This window comes from Rissa tridactyla, chromosome 6 (genome assembly GCF_028500815.1).
Source record: "Rissa tridactyla isolate bRisTri1 chromosome 6, bRisTri1.patW.cur.20221130, whole genome shotgun sequence".
NCBI classification, from domain to species: domain Eukaryota; kingdom Metazoa; phylum Chordata; class Aves; order Charadriiformes; family Laridae; genus Rissa; species Rissa tridactyla.
The window spans coordinates 4,784,652-4,805,221 of NC_071471.1; positions in this window are offsets into that span (position 1 = coordinate 4,784,652).

Consider the following 20,570-nt stretch of genomic DNA (forward strand, 5'->3'; position numbering starts at 1 on the left):
CCCCGGAGCCACTTCTATGATGGGAGTTCCGCGTAACCAACCAACAACCAAACCACAGTTAACACACTTCTGATCACAAAGCCACCTCTCTAAAATCTGTCTTTCCTATAAGTAACACAAAGAGAGAGGCAAGAAAAGACAGCAGAGATATAGACACACAAAGGCTGTTTTTATATTCGCATTTTGGCTCAGAGCAGCAGAGCAATTTTGAAGCAAATCCCCTGATCTTCCCCCACTTACTGCAGGCTGGTGTGGTTCGAAGAGCTTGATTTGGTGAGAGCGAATTCGGCTCTGTGCAGAGCAAACAAAACCATTTGCTCTTCTGCAGGTGCAGGGGAAGTGCTCTCCACCCCTAATGAGTGCTCGGCCATTCAGATAGCCTCTAACGACATGCCTGGTGAAAATGTTTGGCCTAGAGCACCAAACTAAATATTTTAAACAGGATTATACCACATTCAGCATAAGAAAAAGCAAAAATCATTCCCAAGATCTACAGAGCACTGTGATATGCATGTTTCAACACTGCTGGCAATCCCTACAACCTGGGTCCTATGGACCAAGGAACTTATTTGTTACTGCTCTCCAGTAATTAGCTACAACACACCTCAACACAACTGAGTGCCAGAATACAGCATCTTTGTAATGGAGGGTACTGCAGAGGCAAAGAGCCTTTGGAGATAGCCCAAAATAGTAATTACTTAATACCCAATTGATCAGAACATGAATGAAATAAACAGCATGGTTTCTGGCAGCATGATAGGCATTATGAAAGCACCTTAGTTATTAAACAATCAAGTAACACTTATCTAAGGAGCTCACAGCACCAGATAAGAGACTGAATAACTGAACAGGAAAAGGCACAGGATACAGGCAAAAGCTATTATCTTGTCAGATCTCTTTGAGATTTTCTGGAGATAAGTTAGAAAATGTTCTGTATTATCCTGTCAAAAAAGTAAATACTCTGGCTGTACGCTGTGCTACGTGACACGGCACATCAGAAAACAAAACTAGTCAGGAAGTGCAAGCATGATAGAAAGTTCTTTTACCCATAAATCAGGCAAAACCTCAACACATTAATATAATACTACAATTTACAAATGCAAAATATAACTTCATTATCAGCCTCCTTATTTCTGAAGATCAGATTAAAATTAGCACTGAAATAATCTACTATCAGGAAAAGTTTGCAACAAAATTAGAAACATTCAACTGGGACGGAAGCTATTTTACTCTGGCTAATAAGCAGCAGATTTCTACTTGATTTTTATTCTCAGGAGACTATTCTCAAAAGTAACTGGATCTGTGTTTCAACCAATTCAAGGTAACCTGATGAAAAGTTGAGGTTGTAAAAAACAGTTGGCCAAATCTATCTGGTCAAAGTTGTTCCAAAAGTTTTGATCTTGAGAGAGGCTAAACACCTCATAAAAAGCTGATCTCATAGAATGGTTAGGGTTGGAAGGGACCTTAAAGACCACCTAGTTCCATCCCCCTGCCCTGGGCAGGGACACCTCCCACCAGCCCAGGTTTCTTGGAGCCCCATCCAGCCTGGCCTTGAACACCTCCAGGGATGGGGCAGCCACATCACTTCCTTCACCCCACTGGACACACTTCTCTTGATGCAGCCCAGGATGCGGTTGGCTTTCTGGGCTGCGAGCGCACAGTGCCAGCTCATGTTGATCTCATTAACCAACATTTCCTAGTCCTTCTCAGGGCCCACTCTCAATCTATTCTCCACCCAGCTTGTACTGATACCAGGGATTGCTCTGACCCACTTGCAGGACCTTGCACTTGGCCTTGTTGAACCTCATGAGGTTAGCACAGACCGACCTCTATCAGCTCTGGTATCCCAGATGGTATCCCTTCCCTCCAGCTTCTGCAGAATTCAAGACTATAAGTCTTTTGTAGATCAAGCTTTTTGTAAGATTGCGCTTCTCACACCTTAACAAAATACATTAACTTTTCTAAATTTCCACACTGGCAGAGCTGGCCTGTTTCTGATATCATAGCTTGCTCTCAAAAAGAACCCAAAAAACCAACAAACTCCAGTTTCAGGGACCTCTACACTAAATCATGTTACCTTAAGAAAAGAAATATCACTATCATGTAAACCTGCACATGTTTTCACCTGCTATGGTTGCAGGTGTGATGCATCTTACTCTGATGCACTGAGTTACTGAGTGATTATCAGATTGGATGACCCATGAACTTAACCATGGTACGGGCACGTTGACCTTTTAAAGACATCGCTAGGGTAAAAATTCCTTTTATATGCATGGCAGTGGTCATATATATCCTCCAGAGCAGGAAACAGAAGAAAAACTGTTCTTTGCCAACATAGGTGTTTTGTAGCAATAATATTTGCACCTGTCATGTCCAGTTCCCAGAGCAGCTCCATTAGTATCTCTGATATTTGAGCCACGAGCATAGAAGTTAACAAAAAGCCATTAATATGAAATCTCAGCAAAAAAAAGCAGGTGGGAAAATGCACAATAAATAGGCAAAACATAAGTCATAAAAAGGGCTTGAAAGCTTTGGTTTTCATCTTCTATGAAGAAAAGAATACAAAGAAATTGTACAGAAATATGAGAACGTCCATTTAACGCCGCCGTACTTACTAGCTTAATAGTTACCCACCATGAAGAGAAAAAATATTGTAATATTAATAAGGCAAATAGGAGATTGTGGGCTTTTAAAATAGACACAGACAAAACACAACCAAAATGAATATCAAAGATACGCTTAACAGCAAAAGCACACAAATGCTCTAAAGAAGCTAGGTCATGTAGAGCTGTAACCTAAGGTGTAAGCCAAATACAACTGCCGTAATATCATTTGCTTGTATTATCTACACAGCTGATTATTTTCGCACCTCTCTGTCCCAAATACTCATCGGCTCCACTTTGCCTCCTGCTGTTCTTTGTCAGATACACGCCATCTGAATGACTCAAGTATCGACCAACTTAAAAAACCCATTTGCAATTTCAGCACAAGTCAACACATGCCAAACTGAAATCAATCCCAAAGAATTTTAAAATATCACCTTACTCAGATCTACGTGATTCTTAAAAATCATGTATATAAGTTTAAATGTTCACATGGTGTTTTACCAATATGGAATAATGTAACCTGCTGTCATGAAATGCCTGAATGCAAAAGGAGACATGAGAGAAAACACAGAATGACAGTCAGAACATGTTGAATGAGGAGCGATTACTGGCACGTTCAACGAAGGAGGAAAGATTTCTGGCATCACTTCATTTTGAGATAAAAAACATGGAAATGGTAGGAGAGAGATGAACACAGAACTATATGTAACAAGCAGAGCACAGCAAGGATAAAAGCTGTACATGTTGGAGCCAGAGAAAAATAACAGTAAGGTGAGATACCTAGAAAGGTCTGTTCCATAGGGATGGAGCTTAGAGTTAGCTTCAGCTTGGATTTGAGCAAGAATATATACATTTGAAAACTGTTTCCTATCAGCAATGAGTAGGGTAGAGCAGCAGGAAAACACAAATTGAGTACAATTGACGCCGCTGAACTGTAAACACGAGGCTATTGTAAACCCAGTCCAAGTTAAACTGAAAATAAAAACAGAGGAGCTACTATTCCAGTCAGAATTTCATCTTCATATTGAATTCAGCAGAACCTTCCAGTTTAAATTTAACTGAAGCTGTGACAGAATTTCCCATCTGCCTTACAGGAGGGCTGCAGACTCTAGGAGATTTGCCACATCATGTAGAACAAGTTTGCTGTGAAAAGCGTGGCTTTTTTTTTTTTTTGCTAGAACAGAAGGTAATTGGTAGAACCAGAGAGAGTAGGAATCATTTGAGATTATACAAGTACATCAGCCGGGACCTTGAGTGATTTTGTTCGATGAGTCATGGGGTTGAGTAGGACAGACTTTCGTAGCACTGCTTTGGACAGGCCAGAAGGAGGGAATACACATGGCAGAAGGACAGAAAGGAAAAGTTACAGTGCATAAGCCAACACATAACCAACATAGTCACACGGGCTTGTGGTAAATTTATTTTCAAATCCTGGCAGAAGTTTAAGTACATATTCCTTGTTAAATACATTCTGAATTATTAATATCAGATAGGAGAATGAAAGCATTCAGAATATCATATTTGATGTGTTTCCCATCCATTTTACACTAATGGCACAATTGATATAAGTCAATGTGAAAATCAATGCTGACTATTTGGCACAGTACAGTGGTACATGGCAGAATCCACTGAGAGCTATTACATTCAAAAAACTAAGAACCTGCAAGGAAATAAATACTAATTATATGTAAGTAAATTACATAAAGGTTTACAGTTTCGATGCTGAAAAATGGTGCCATCTGTTAAAATTAAAGCACCCCTTAACAGGACAGGAAATTGCTTTAAAGTTAAACATTATCAGCGGAGAAAACTGTAAATGCACATTTTTAATCACATAGTAATTTCCTTGTGTCCTCAGAAATAGTCCCACACCCTTAAAACACGTTCTCAACTTCGAGCTCTTTGAGCAGCCAGGAAAAACAAAGGTGTAAGCATGGGAGGAGGAAAGGAAAGAAATGAAAAATGTGCAATGAAAAAGATACGCATAGTTATAGAAAGGGAGGTTTTCGTCATCTCTGTTAGTACCTAGGCACCGTTTGTAGGTACGAGTAGACTAGAAAGGAACTGGTTACAGAACCATTAATGTCTTCATTGTGCTGAGCTGTTCTACCCGTTGCCCAAAGAGCATCTGTTTTATAGATGAACAAAGAGGACTTCAAGGACAAGGACCCAAAGAAATTTGTGTTAAAATGCAATTATATGCTGAAAAATGAGTCTATAAGTGGTGTCAGTGAGTTCAGTGTTCATTGTTGTCAGTGACTCCTGATGAGATTTACTTGATTTACAAGGTTTTCTCGTTTGCACTACTAAAGTTCTGCCTGAGATCTGAACATCAAGTTGGGCTGTTTATGGTCTATGTGTCATCATCTATAATAAAGAGTCTCCATTGAGGACTTAATTAATACAGCCGGGTCAGAATTCAGCTCATTCCTTCCCAGAGATGTGTTGGCTCTGCAATGCTAACCGGCGTAAAGAATAGCACGTACTTATTTTTCTGCAGGAGTCAGCAGAAAGACTAGAAATACACGGGACGTAGATCTACTGTCATTTCTTGCCGTCGCTTTTCTGACCACATACATTTTTTAAAATAACAAATATTTTTTTCACTTGCCACAGCATTTGCAGTCCTTACGCAGGGGGTGTTTTGCCAGAGAAAGCACTTGAGCTCTATGGAAAATTATTGGCACGGTTGCACTGCATTTTGCAGCATCCCGCTTTTTCTGAGGCTTGTTAGTCTAGAAGCGCAAGTAATGCTTCTAAGTAAAGGTTGATTTCATTTTTCACATTCCTAGGTTGATCTCCTCCGTTTTGCTTACACAATAATGTGCACATTATTCAAATATCTACAAGCTGCGGAGGGGTAGTGATTAACCGTTTATTTCTTGCCTTACTCCTTTCCCTTTCCCATCTGCCAGCTGTACAATATTGGGCAGAAATACTTATGAGAAGGCCTTTCTGACTTCTATAGGAAGGCTGCTGATTAGGGGATGAGCTAGAGATATATTACATATAAAACTTCAAGTTCGATCTGGGCTTATGGATAATGACAGCACTTTGTTCTCACTGCTACTGGAAGAGAGCGATACGGGCAGAGCTACCTCGTGCCAAATTGCCGTGGACTGACATTCTTAATTTTCAGAGGTAGGAAAACTGCCACCTCATTAAGAAGAACACTGTGTTATTAGTTTATTGGCATGGTCCCAGCATTGGAAAATGCAGCATGCATGTCCTTGTGACTAAAGGCAAAAACCTGGAGAAGCTTATAGAAAATGATTTCTTTGGATAGGAAGCGGGAAATGGTGGCTTTAAAGAGACCTGAAAAAACAGCTAACAGAAAAGTACTTTCTACTTGTGAAGATATCCTCCAGTTCCATAATATCATTCTGATCGGTGCATTTTCATCCACTTCAATTATTTTAAAGACTCACGAATTTAAGACAACTGATTGACATTCTAGCGTTGAAAACTTCACAAGCCAACAAAGGCGAGACGGTATCACAAGAAGGTCAAAGTGCACTCCTATCACAATGCAGATTCCTCCCCGAATTCCCCACCTTCTACATTCTAGTGACACATGGGAATAAGATTAACAGAAAGAAAAAGCAGCTTTCACTCTGAACAGTCTTTCTGAAAATCAGCACTTCCAGCATTTCAATACTTATTTGCCACAGCAGGGAGCTAATCCTTTAAAAAGCCCCAACCCAATCAGCCAACTGAACTGAAAGAATAATGACTTCTTTGAAGTTTTCTTTCACTGCACTGGGAAAGTTCAGATGCTCTTGCTGGGACAGTTCAGATGTCCCAACCCAACTAATTACAAGACAAGTCCTTCTCATTCACTTTCATTGTTAATTGCAAGAATCCAAGGAAGGTAGGTTCATAATGAGGTCACTGTTGGTTTTTGCACAGGTATTAGTCTCTAGCCAAGAGCTAATTCTTCATCTGAAGTACTCTGTTTTCAGGCTTCTGAAAATGCTCTTTCATTCCTAACATGCTTTAATTGACATGTAAACTATCATACATCTTGCTTTCCTTTCACATGAAAGATTACTTGCGAATGGAATGTATCTAAAATGAATGGCTCTGCTCCATCATTGTATGCTGCCCTTTGCAGAAGAAACAACTAATCTGAGAGATGCATTGTTTCTGTTGGGATTTACCGCCTTGCCTTTGCTAATTATTCATGACGCGTTATCCATCATACCGCAAACTTCTTCACAGGACTAGCAAAGCAATGTGTTCCAGTTCAGGAAAATTGCTAAAACAGAGCTATCAAAAGCATATGCCACCTTGATACAATGTCTGCGGATCCTTTATTAATTTTGGGGGGTGTTGCACCTACTGAAGTTTCCTTTTTTTCTTTTATTTTTTTGAGAGCAATAGAAATTCTTAAAATTAGTATCATCAGACAGCGAGGTGAATTGTCAACTGATATGATAAAATTTGTCTAGTCTTTATACTAAGAAATTATTTCAGTATTTGTCCATTTGAAAAATCCTAATCTGCTTTAATTGGCCATTGACAATTACAACGCAGCTGTAGAACTACGCTGTTAATGAGTGAAAAAATATTAACTAAATATTTTTAGTATGAATAGATTCGGAAACACCAGCTGGGATTAGATTGGTCAAAAAGCTGCTTCCTGATTATAAAGCACTTTACCTCTAGGTCACAGATTACATACAGAAAAGGTAAATAATGAATGATACTGTTGCCATTAATAACTGCTCAGGGATACGGGGAAATGAAGTTGCTTACGTCTGACCATTTTCCACGTTAGTGATAACTGTGTTTCAACCACAATTTGGAGGTGGATGGCTTCTTTGGCTGCACTCTGGAGTTTGTAGAGATCATTGTTAGAGAACTGATATTATATTCCACTGTCTCTCTCTTGATTATAGAGAGCAATAGGATGAAATTTGTGTTGTATCTACACATGAGACTTAATCCTCACAATGCCTTCTATCGATAGTGCAACTAATTTTTATAAAATCATTTTGTAAAATGAAAAAATTAGAAACCAGAGGTGGGTGGCTCTCCACAGGCTCTTCATCATGGCAAGCAGCACTGCGAGAATGTCTTGGACATCCTGGGACACTTCAAGTGGTCCCAGACACCACTCACTGTGTGGGCAACTGGATCACCTCTTCATTGTTTGCTTTGCTGTTTCTGCTCTTGCCTTTGTTTTTCTGCAACCTTCTAATGACGCAATGACTAAAGGAACCAGGGTTCTTGTGGGTTTTCAGTTCCTGGATGGCAATAACATTGTAATCAGAATGCTCCTATCCAACAAAACCTCCCAGTGATGAATAAAATACATATGTTAAACTTGATTTGTCTTCCTGTGGTGGACCCATGCAGTAGGTCTCCAACAAACACTACATCAGACGCTATGCATAGCTCTTTTCATTGGGTGGGTGAGAAAGAGAAATACTGCCGTGCCGGAAAATACACATGGCATTGATACAGCCAGCCCTTGTCGCAAGTTTTCCACTGAGTCCATCCTGAAATTTTAAGGACATCTACCACCCAGACTCAGAGGTATAAACTCTGTAATTCTGTTTCTTCTACTTAAATGGATTTCTGTCACTCAACATGCAAACTAAGAAGCAAAAGCACAGCAATCAGGGCATTCCTTGGGAAGTTTAGTTTACTGAGCCAAGCACACAGGATGGGTTTTTTCCTTCAGCTTGTAAAACTAATGCTATTTAAACGAAACCACAATTTACATCCCTGTTCAACACCACTGATAAGACAGAGTACAAAGTGATTAGAGCATCACCAACAGCAGGTCTCTCAGCAATTGCCATGTTAGGAAGAGAATGCTCCACACTTGTTTTCTTCCTTTTAATTCTGTCCTAGAGGTTCTGATGAACCACCATATTTCCACACCTGTTGCCACAGCGCGAGACCACACACACAAAAATAATCAAAAAGAGCAGAAAGTCGCTTCAACTTCCCTTTAATCTGTTTGCTGTCGCGTTCTGACGAAGGTTCTGTCATTTGTACAGACTACGCTGTGCTAAGGCTTCAATCATACTAACCAAATAGAAGAAGTCTGGAAGTAGCGACAATGAAACCGATGTCAGCCAACCTCAGGTCTCGCTAGATTCCAGCAGCTTGACATCTTCAAATACAAAGGACAGCTCTATTGCAGTTTTGGAAGCGTGTCCATGTTTCACACTGGAACTTATACAGGTCTCAGTATCTGTAGTGATTCATTTTCCTCTGTAGCATTTGCAAAATATATGAGAATACAAACCACTGTGCACTTTATTTGCCGTTTCAGGGAGGTCTGAGCCAGTTCATTGAAATTCTTTAGAGCTTGCCTCACTTACTTGGCATCCTAAGCATAAAGGAAGAGGCACTATCAATAATCTACTGCACAAAAGCTGGCTACAAGTATCTTCTTGATGATGGATTAAAATCACATCCCTGTAGGGACAAATTCCATATCTGTACAGGTTACCAGCACAAATTTATCAGTCTAGAAAAGTCACTTTGAAGCAGAGGAATAGTTAGTGGGTCAGTTGGGTTGGCTTGTAGAATTACTCCAAGAGGGTGAGCTTCATATGATGGGATAGATAGATTTGTGTGTTTCACTCGTGGGAAGACAGTTTCATGGTCACAACAACATCAGTAATAGCTATTACCACTTACTCTAGGATTAAAAACTCCAATGCAACCAGCATTCAAGCTAACAAACTGTTTTGGAAAGCATGGTACGCTGAATAAACCTCTTATATATTTATTTTATACAGGTGTGTGAAAAGAGCTAGAGGCCTAATTCCCTTCAGAAATCAACAAAGAATTTAGGTAGTGTGTGTATGTGGGATGCTAAGCAAAGAATTTAGGTAGTGTGTGTATGTGGGATGCTAAGCTTGTGCATTTATATATTGCCATTTGTATTCCAGTTTCTAGTTGTTTTGGTTGGGGTTTTTTTGTTTTTGTTTTGTTAAGTAAAGCATTTTTACAACACATAGGTGCCTAAGTAGATTCTCTGCAGTTCCTGTAACACAGTCAGTTGGAAATAACGTAGCAGTTGGATATTTCCAGTGCAAGCCTGCTTAAAGTGTAAAATATTTCAGTGCATCAAAATAAATGTGAGGTCAAATAAAAGGGGTGTATTAAAACTCATTGCAGAGCCCAGCTACTACATAAACTTTCTGATTGTGATCTAAGGCTTTGATTCTGCATACAGGCACACATTTAACTTTGAACCGGAAGGACTGAGAGTTCTTGTAAAAATTGAATTATACATGTGCACCCAGAGAATCAGATTCTCATACACAGTGTTTACTCCAAAAATAAGAGCCAGAAAAACGTGCAAGACCTGAAATAAAAAAAAAGAACAGATTCCTCCTGGAAGAGCTAATGCAGGTACTTACATTAGAATCAGATTCACTTTAGCTGTGCAATATTTAGACCCTTACGCACCACATACCTAACCTGGATTACAACTGGACTAATTACGCATTGAAAGTTTTGTGTTTCTATTGAATCACATGCCTATGCTGAATCAGTCCTTAAATGTTTATAAGTAATGAATCCTACAGTCATCAGTCTCCTGCAAAACTAAATGGAGTCTTCCATAAAACACTAAAAATCCTTACATTTAGCGAAAATACAAGGATTGAGGATACTTGACACCTTGCAGAGTTATGCCCTATTGGAATTTCATTTGAAGACTTGCCACCTGTCTCATAACTGCCAAAAAACCACCACTTTAATCCATATTTGATCAATAGAAGATTTTTAATAAGTGTTTCAGAGACTTAAATTATTAGTAATATGGTCATAGAAATCTTACACAAACCATTATCTCTCTGGGAGCACGCTAAAGTAGCATCTTCAAGGAGGAGAGAATATTTGTATTCGTCTTTTCAGCAAATTTCAGCTTCTCATACTTTATGGAGGAACTCTGTGTAAATGCAAGGCTTCCCTGCAAAAGTCAAAACCTTAAATGTATATTTTTCCAGACTTTGCTTTTAATTTCTCGAAAAGGCAAAGTTTGGACTGAAGCTGACTTGCACCGAAGTGAGTGTGGGTTGAGGAGTTAATGCCATCTTTAAGGCATCCCTGTAGGTAGATATGTTCTTTGGGACATTGGATATTATCCTCTTTGGGACTTAGTGGTTGCTCTTGCTCCCTGCAACTTGGTTTTCACACTTATAAAATGTGAATGTAAGAATATCTGTCCTTTGCTGTAGATGACTTTCAGATTTTAAGGGTGAAAGGTAGATATTAATGTGAGCTTCAATCCTCAAATCATGAGAATAAAGATACCCAATCATGTCTGATAGGCTGAAAACTACCAGAGCACTGCTAAAATAAGTGTGGTAGCTGAGGGTTGCTTTTGCTTGTATTCGTGCAGTGCCATTAGAGTCAGTGAAGCTGCACAGATAGAGAATATAGTAGGGTCTTTGATTCACAAATTACAAGGGTGGGTTTTTTTCCTTAAAAGCAGTTCTAGCGGAAACAAACAACATAAGAAAAACAACACATTATTTCCCTCATCATGGCAGCGTCATATATACATTTATCTCTTTATTCTTTGGGGATTTCTATGGCTGCATGAGCTACGAAAAATTTATATCCAAGGTGACAAAATATAGGCAAGAACAAAATAACTTCTACCACCCAATAAAAGCAAATGTAACCGCGGAAAAGAAAATAATCTGTAGACCAGCAATCTCCATCTATTCACCTTTGGATCACAGTAAATACATAATTCTTGAATTTCTCCAAAGTACACAATAAATGCCTCTATCTACAACGTAGCCTGTCAAAACCAGCCTGGCAAACCGTCAGGAGTTGCAACCATTTGTGGTGGGACCCAAGTGTTATTTTACTGACTGCGGCAGAATCCCTAGGCAGTTTTGTTGGGTTTATTTCATGTATACAATATACAAGAGTATCTCTAAGGCAACAGAGAGCTCCTGAGCAGAGACCAAAAGGCTTTCAAAAAGATATTCTGAGAACAGCCAGATCAAGAAAACACTTTATTCTGAGGTTTATTGGAAAGAAACTCTACCATTACAATCATTAACAGCCTGCTGTAGACTCAAGTAGAAGCACATTTTTATAATTTAGACTCTACTTTTAAAGTATTTGACTTCTGAAGGTATACACAATGAATTCATTTCAACACAAGACAGGATCCTGAGCACAACTGAATATACCAGTGGTGACCAGTGGGAATCTCAAGTGTTTATCACTTCCACACATTTCAAATACCCTTTGTGACTGCTGCACCTCGAGAGAGCAAAAATCAAGCCTCAGTTTTGAAACTAAAGGCCCTGTTTAAAGGATCGGTTGATTGAATAAAGACAAAGTTTGGATAAGAACCAGCACAAGCATGCCTACAGATAAACACATTCCTGGGCTGGATTGGTTTCCCTATCAAGAGTTATTTATATGTGATCTGTTAACAACTTCTCTTTTTCTTTTCTTCCCCCCCGCCCCCCAAACACTGAGCAAAGTCTTGGCTGTGCAGTTGGGTCTGGCTCTGCAAGGCTGATTTTTTTTTTTTTTTTTTAATTCACTGCTGTTCTCTGTAATCCCATAGACCAATACTTTGCTACTATGGTGATGGGCCAGCTAATTGTAAAATCTTCATTATGAACTGATAACTTTGAAAACCCTGAATTCCGTAAGAAAAGAAACATATAAATCACCAGGAAATGGGATAACTATGTTTCCAGATCAAAATACTAAACCTAAAAATGTCTTAATAACATCCATAGTAAACTGTGCCAGTGTACTTTGAAGTGGAAATTCAGAGAATTTTATGAAATTCTGCAAATCTTGAGTTACACTTGGCATGAATTTCCACTAGGTTATCAGAAATGAGCAGCTACTCTATGAACAGTAATAGGTATAGATAAAGAAAAGCAATAAAATGATTACCACTGTGTGGAAATTATGAAAATGTTTTATTAAAAGTATTCATCTGGAAAAAAAGCCTGCCACATATATTTCATCAGTGTTATAGGTTTTCTTGCAGGCCTGCATCTGAGGATTTCACATGGATAATGAACTTGCTGGTTTTTCTCTTTTCTTTTAAGAAAAAAAAAAACATTTCCTTTCTTATTCCTGTGTAAACCAACGTCTTGAATTGTACGCAAAAGAAAAAAAAAAAAAACTGCAACAGAAGATTTCACAATACTCCTGTGCTTATTTGAGCTCAGACCTCCAGCCAGTGACAGGTACAGATTTACTGCAGGTTCAGCTGAGCTGAGGCACTAAGGAGGTTCAAGATCTCCCATTAGCCCCAGCCCCTATTTCCCTGCAATAACAGCTGAAAATCCAAATACTGTACTTTTCCCCAGCCTCAAAAATCTTCTGTAAATGCACATATATGTTAAAAAAAAAAATTAAAAAATCCCAACCTCATGACCTTGTGTTGCTAAGGTCAGCACCAACGTGTTGAGTGACGTTATGATACAGGGCTGCCTGCACCAACACTGAGGCTTTCAAGGAAGATGCCTTGCTTCAGGCTTTCTGAAGGCAAATAACTCCTGTACCACTCGCAGCCTTTCTCCTGACCTCTAGGGTACATAATATGAATACATTAAATTCTAGTCACCCTTAACCCCTGAAAACCAGAAGAAAACTGCAGATCCCAGTTTTCAGTTGAACCTCATTTGGATTGGCAAAACCACGGGTGTTGCTCATAACAAATTCCTACACAAGAAAGTCCAGCTGAAGTGAAGCCCTGGTAGCAGCTAAGCCTGCCACCTATCAAACTGTTGAAGCATAAAAGCAACCCAAAACAACTATGTCATCTAAGGTACTGGTGGATCTGCAGGACAAACCTCCTTCAAAGAACATACTACATGGTCTGGGGAAACCAAAATCTATAGTAAAACACGAACACAGTTTCACAGAAATTACTCTAAAAACAACGGAACTGATTCTTAGCAGTTTGGGGTTTTCTGAGCATCTTCAAGAACTCTGGTTAGGGTAACTCATTGCCTGTTACGTTATATTTCTTTTACAAGACACTACTCTTGAAACGTTCTTTATTCACCAGAGAGCGTGAGCTGCAGACATGGTCAGCTTCCATTGAGGGCACTGGAAGGGAAAAATGTTTATGCTTCCCTACTCCATACCCGCATGCCAGAATCCACCATAAACTGGGCCTAAGAAAACAAAACACATTCACTAAAATGAGCAGAGATTCAATTACAGAATTAATCCTTTTGAGCAGGTGGTTTCTGGTGAATCCACTGCCAGAAACGGGCTCCCTATCAGGTAAATCCAACTTCTACTGCCAAGAAGTTAATCAAAAACCTATTATAACTTATTACTTGTCTAATTTGGGGCCTGCAAAGCATTGTAAACATTTCCGAGTTATTTATATAAATAGCACATCAATTATCTATGTCCAGATACCAGGACAGATAGATAAGTTGATTATTTTGTAGTTTAACACGTGAATTAATGCGTGTGTCTGTGTCTCTGTCTCTGCACACTATTCAGTAATTTATCACAAAGTCTGTTTCTTACGTCATTTGGCATCTTTTCCGCATTTGAAAAAATGGGAAAAAAAAATAAGCAAGGAACCCTAAAATACATATGTGTAGTCTCCACCACGTAAAGTGCAGTATGTCATAGTAACGTAGCTTTAAATCAGAAAACCCCAAAATAAGGTTCTAACATTAATGGTCACCGGCCCTAGTTACACACCATTGTACGGACAAAAGAGCTGTCAAAAGGGATCAGGAAACTCTGGCCTTTGAAATGCTTTCACTGAGGGTGGCTGAGACTCAAAGTTTCAGAGAAAGTGAACCTCCTTTCCTAGTATAATGCAGTAAACCAATTATGCCAAACCCAGCAGGTGATTAGCTTATGCCCTGAAGCATGAGATTTGATTATTCTTATCTTGGTATGCATACCGGAGCTACAAATATTATTAACGGCCATAAAAATCATCCAGCCTTTAAAAAAAAAAAAGGAAAAAAAAAATCTAACCTGAAAGTTTGATTTGATGACCTCTCTGCACGGCAAATTCCAGAATGTTTATTTTGTTTAATCTGAATGCTTTAGCTTATCACATGGTCACCTGCATTCATTTATATCACCGGAGATGATTACAAAGCCTAACCATTTTGTGCGCATATTGCCCTTTGACAACAGTACGTTTGAGCTTCGTGATTGCACGGTTGGTACGAAGGTCCAGCAGAGATCTAGATGAATAACTGAGCACAGAATTTTCCTTGAGATCTTTTTAAAGGGAAGCAATGAAAAATGTTTCCTCACAGAACCACTACAGACAGGGATGCAGAATTTGTCATTGGTAGGTCATTATTTAATGGAGAAGGTAACATTGCCAGAGCTACTGAAGAGGGATCCAAAGACCACTGACATCAACGGGAAATTTTCCGCCGATTTCAACAGACTTCGGACTAAGCCTCAGTTGAGCTAAATCACACTGCCTAGTTTTGGTTGTAGCTTTAAAGGATGATCCGCAGTCCTGTTTAAATTAGGGTGAACCACTAAGGAACAAATCACATCTTTAGAGGTTTTCCCCCAGACAACCCACAAACCAGACTTTGTCACAGTATAGAGTATTTCCACCAACGTGCGTCAATTTACAATTACGCAGATGGGATTTCAAGTACCATTCTGCTGCCCAGTTGATTCCACCTTGATTTTTTCATAATCCTCCAGGTTTTAATACATCACACCGCACAGAGAAGTGCGTTAACGTAGGCTCATTTTGTCTTTGTAATAAATAATTTCCTTCAAGATGCAAACAACAGCTACTGTTTTCTGAATGCTTGGAGGAGAGAAGGTTCTTGAATAAATAGCCTCATTTAGAAAACATATTTACAAAAGCCTTTCAGAAAGTGCAATGTATGTGACGCTCTCAAATGGTGCTTTAAGAACACTGTACTTGACCCGTCACAAAAACTGAAAACTTTTTACAGGAACTTGCAATCCAGATGTCCTTCAGGTAACCAGCTAAATCATAATGAATTGTTTATCTCTGCTTGGTCTTTGAAACAAAAAGAAGGTAAAATCAGAGTCAAAAACTAGGAAAATGAAATCAATCACATTCAAAACACACAGTGTTGAGTGTTTCTCATTATTTGGTCCACTTCTGACAACCTTTTAGGATCTGAACTTGCAAACAGAGTGAAAGAATATGTTTGAAAGAGCTAATTGGCAAAATTTGCACCTTTCAGGTTATTATTTGCTCTGGTTTTTTTTACAGACTGTCAAAGACTACATCTTTCTTTTGTTTCAAAGTTGGACATTTGCTGTTTTGGCCATTTTTCTGCGTGAGTTCGCTTAAGGACTTCATTACTTGAGTTCAAAATTTAGATGTCATGGACGCAAATACGTCTTTTTAAACTGCAAACCCCGACCTCCCTGTTTCAGCCAGGAAGCATGGAGAAAAATCTAGCACTGAGCTGGAGCTTTTCAGGCTAAGACCATAGTACTGCCCTGTTCCTGACTTGTAAGTCAAACTAATCGAATTAACAGTTACACATATTTGCAAATCATGTAATAAGGGAGAAATTTCAGGACATAACATAGGGAAAGTGCATTGTTGAAGCAAACTTTTGTTCTGTTGCTTCTAAAAGAAGGAACTTGAAAACTAACTTATTTTGCCACTTAAATCTGACAGTCTACCTTGTAAAATACTGAACGGTAGAATAATTTTGTTAGTAGATTTAGTCCAAATGTGAAATTGGGAAGCATGTCCATTCACTTGGGACGTAGCAGCAAATAAATCGGGCTTTTCAGATCTCTCTTGTCAAGTAAAAGAAAGCCAGACCACCCTGTGAGTACTGAAATTTCTCAGCTGCTCCACTTCCAAAGTCTCAGCTAAACTCAGTTTCTAATTTTGACTTTGAAATAACTAATTGCATATATATACATGTATAGATACACACATTTCTAGAGTGTATCCATTTCATCCACATACACATACTCTACATCCACCTCTGTGGGTAGGTCCCTGCCTTGGAAATCTCTTAAGCAGACAGATTGAATACACTTAAATTGCTACAGCTTAATAACTCTGGAGCTCCACATGAATTGATTTTAGTACTATTATACTGCCTTATCAGCAAAGCCCCTGTCTAAGGAAAGGATTTGTGCGTGTGTGTGTGTGAGTCTGTGCGTGCATGCCTGTAAATAAGTGAATTTTACTACAGCAGTAGCAGAACACACAAATCTAGTTTTAAAAGTATTATCTTCAGTGTACAGAGATCACTTTTTATGGCGGTAAGGTTAGGAGAAGAAGGAATATCTTATGACGAAGGTGCCGGACTAGGGCTTCAGAGGCTCAGGTTCAATTCCTCACTCTGCCAGAGGCTACTTCTGTGACCCTGGACAACTTGCAGAAGCAGTTAAGCAAATGCTTAAGTCATCTTTTGTTCGAAGGGCAATATTTCCTTTCTCTCCTCTTTTGTCCGTCCTAGCACGTAGATTACAAATGCTTTACACCAGTGCCCGGGAGGTGCTTTGGCAGGAGTGTTATTCTTTGGGTTTGGTTTTTTTTTTTACTACAGTTAAATACAGCATCCTGCACAGCTCAGCCCTGATTGCACTTTGCAACCTATGAACTTCCCCGCCGCGCAACTACTTAAATAATTATACTTTACAGATGAAGTTCAGAAATCGTTGTATCACACATATTTCAGTTCTTAGTAATCTAAGAGAATATACATTAATGCCATATAAAATACAGGACTACTACTAGAAAAAATGAAAAGTGGGGGTGGTAGTTGAGGAAAAGAAATATTAGCCTTATCTATATTCCTACCAGGTATCACACCGTACCAACTAAGAATACAAATGTAAGGGTCCATTGTGCAAATATAAAATGTATTTACACTATTATAGCAAATAGAGGATCCAAAGTTACAGTTGTAATTGAAGATCATAATTTATTTTTATAATGCCTTCTTTGTAAACTGCAAAATATTTTGATGACAACAATCTAGAAAGAAAAATGGCTAGATTAGAATTTAAATGTAACTAACTGAGAGTAGTCAATATTAAAAAAATGTCAGATTTGGCCAACACACCAAACATGCTTCAACTTTAAAATATTATTTTTTATGTGCGGACATTTTTTGACAGGTTATCATCTTTTTTCCTGCCATTTTGTCCCCTTCTGTTGGTTCTTTCCAGCCTTTGAGCCAAGACTTGGGCAAGCGGCTCCCTCTGGTGCTGACACCAACACTGCTCTCTAGGTTTCACAGATCTTGCTCTCTGTATTTCAGTTTAGAACCCGGTTATGGAAACTCGGCATTGTGCAGGACTGGCTTTGTTAGTCTGTAAAATATTTTCTTTTCAATCCTATGGTTTAGTTAAGCAGTTAGAGAGTGAGCTCTGAAAGCACCTCACTGCTCAATATGGTATCATCACACGGCATCTTATTCACAGATAACCAAAGATGAGATAAGACTCGTTGCTAGCATTTACACATTCCCCCCTTTCCCCCCACTTTAAGAATCATCTTGCATTCTTGAAATACCAAATATTTTCTGAATTAATGAATAAATGCAAAATGGCAGCTCAAGTATATTACCAGCCGAACCTCAAGTAGCTTACTTCACCAATGCCAGGCACGACTTTTTTGTTAAGATTACACATCCTTGGTGTTGACGTATTTTTCAGTTGTACTAGAAGTTTCACTCTCTGCTTTCTGAAATGAAACCGCTCTAATACCATAATTACTACCAGTCTGAATTTCTGACGGGTTACCTGATCTCATATAAATATTAGAGTAGGAGAAGAGGTGCAACAGTTGGCATCACAGACGTTTTCATCACAGTTCTAAGGTCTGTCACAATTTTCATTACATTTTCCTAATTATTCAAAACTACTTTTTAAAATGTGCAAAGTTGTTGCATATAAATTTCTTCCTAGGAAGTTATAATTCTCAGGGAAATATGTTTACATCTAAGGAGAAAATTAAATTTTAAATACTTTGTTATAATGTATTAGAAATGTAACTGGGCTCCAACTTTTCATCACAAATGCTGATTTCTTTCACGAATACCATCTGAGTTTATATTAAGCATTTTACTTTCCTTTTTTTTTTTTTTCCGGTAGAGAAAGACTTAATCATTTTATGGATGGCCAGGCCCATATACGTAGTGATGCTTTGTTATTTTGTAAGAAACATACTTGAAAACAATTAAATACTGACATTTTACAAAAGTTGAACAGTGTCCATTGGGGTCAAACAAGATTTTCCCATGTGAAACCCTCTTCATTTTCAAAGGCCGTTACAAAGAGAAGGCTCAAAAGAACAGGATCATTCATGGCACTGCCGGTCTCCAGACCAAGAATGGATGGCAGATGAAGACCTATGGCTCCCTCATTAATAGGAGGTTTAATATTTTCTTGCTTCATCTGCCAGAGCCTTTATACAATTCTCATAACTTTTGAACTATGCAGTGTTATACATAACGATCTGAAGAGGCAGCACTGTATTTTTTCCATCTGCAGTGAGCTTTCCAAGCATTCATTAATCCTCACAGCATCTCAGGGTAGTAGTTCAATTTATGGATGGGAAAACAAAATAGATTGAGTACTGGAATATATTTTAATGTAAGTGCCAAGGAAAGGCATGAGATTTAAAGTGCCCACAGTGTTTCTTTCTTGTGGACCTGTGGCAGCTTAGACCTTAGACATGGGTATGCTGGAAAAATCTGGCCCAGCGGAATTGTTGCATCGCAGCCCCAGCAGCTGAGTGAAGAGCGAGTATGGGAAAAGCAAAGACCAAACTGTCACATTGGTTCTCCTCTCTCATTATGCCCCAGTGAATGACAACGAGCCATGACACAATTCTTATGAACTTGGTAAGGTGGTGGGGGAAAAAAAAGTAAATCTCTCTGTTATGACAACGGGGACAAGAACCAAGGCAATGCAAAATGTTGCTAAACTTTAAAAAAGGAAAGCTGTGTCACCCTTTTAAGGACTTCTACATCATTAAGATTCCAAATGCTACAAGATTAATGTATAGGTAGTGATCTTACTCCAGCAAACTTACTAAAATACAAAAAGTTAAGAGTCAAGTTTGACCTCAGCAACAATCAGCAAAACCATCAGAGTTGCAAGAGTACAAAATGGTGGATGTGAATGAAGAGCAATGAAATCATCAGGTTTTGCATTTTCTAAAAGTTGCTCTGTTCTTAAACGTTAGTTACGGCAATGGTTCCAAAACAACAGAAAATCTCTTTTTCTTTAATGGCCACGTTAAAGTCATGTTTACAGTTCAATTTTGTTCAACCTTTGCTTAGACTTTCACTTGCCAAATGGTACGTGTCGCTACATAGGCTAAAACGTGAGAAGTATAAGCTAAAAGTCAATCTACGCTTTTATATTTGGAATTTTTTAAAAACAAGCAAACGAAACAGCAGGGGAAAAGCCATGTTAACTATGCATCTTTCATTAATTCATTATAGGTGCGAAAGTTGACTAAGTCACTGTCTGATTAAAAGAAACACTATTTCTTCATATACGCTAGCTGCATATACATTTGTTGTACGTATTAACTCCAGTAACATTGCTGCAATCGCTAGGGATTTACACTGAAGTTTGAATCAGACCCCACGTGATTTATTTTGTCCATTTGCGCTATCACATAGCATAGTGCATATGTCTATATCTATATACATGTGCGTATTTTTCAACTGAGTCTACCGAAGATGAGAATGGCTCAAATGGCTCGACGATCTTCTTTTAAAAAGGACCTCCAAATGTCTGTTTCACTGAGCACATTGAATTTATTTTTCTGACTACTCTACCTTCACATTGTATTTTAGTTCTTCCGCAATTTACGGTACTTTCACATGTTGTGAACACACGAACTCAGCGCAACTGTGGTAAGTCACGCGATAAGAACTCAAAGTAGAGTGAAGCCTAAATTCCTTAGGACACAAAATGTATTTATTTATTTGTACAGTGCCTTGCACGAGCAGGTGATGATTT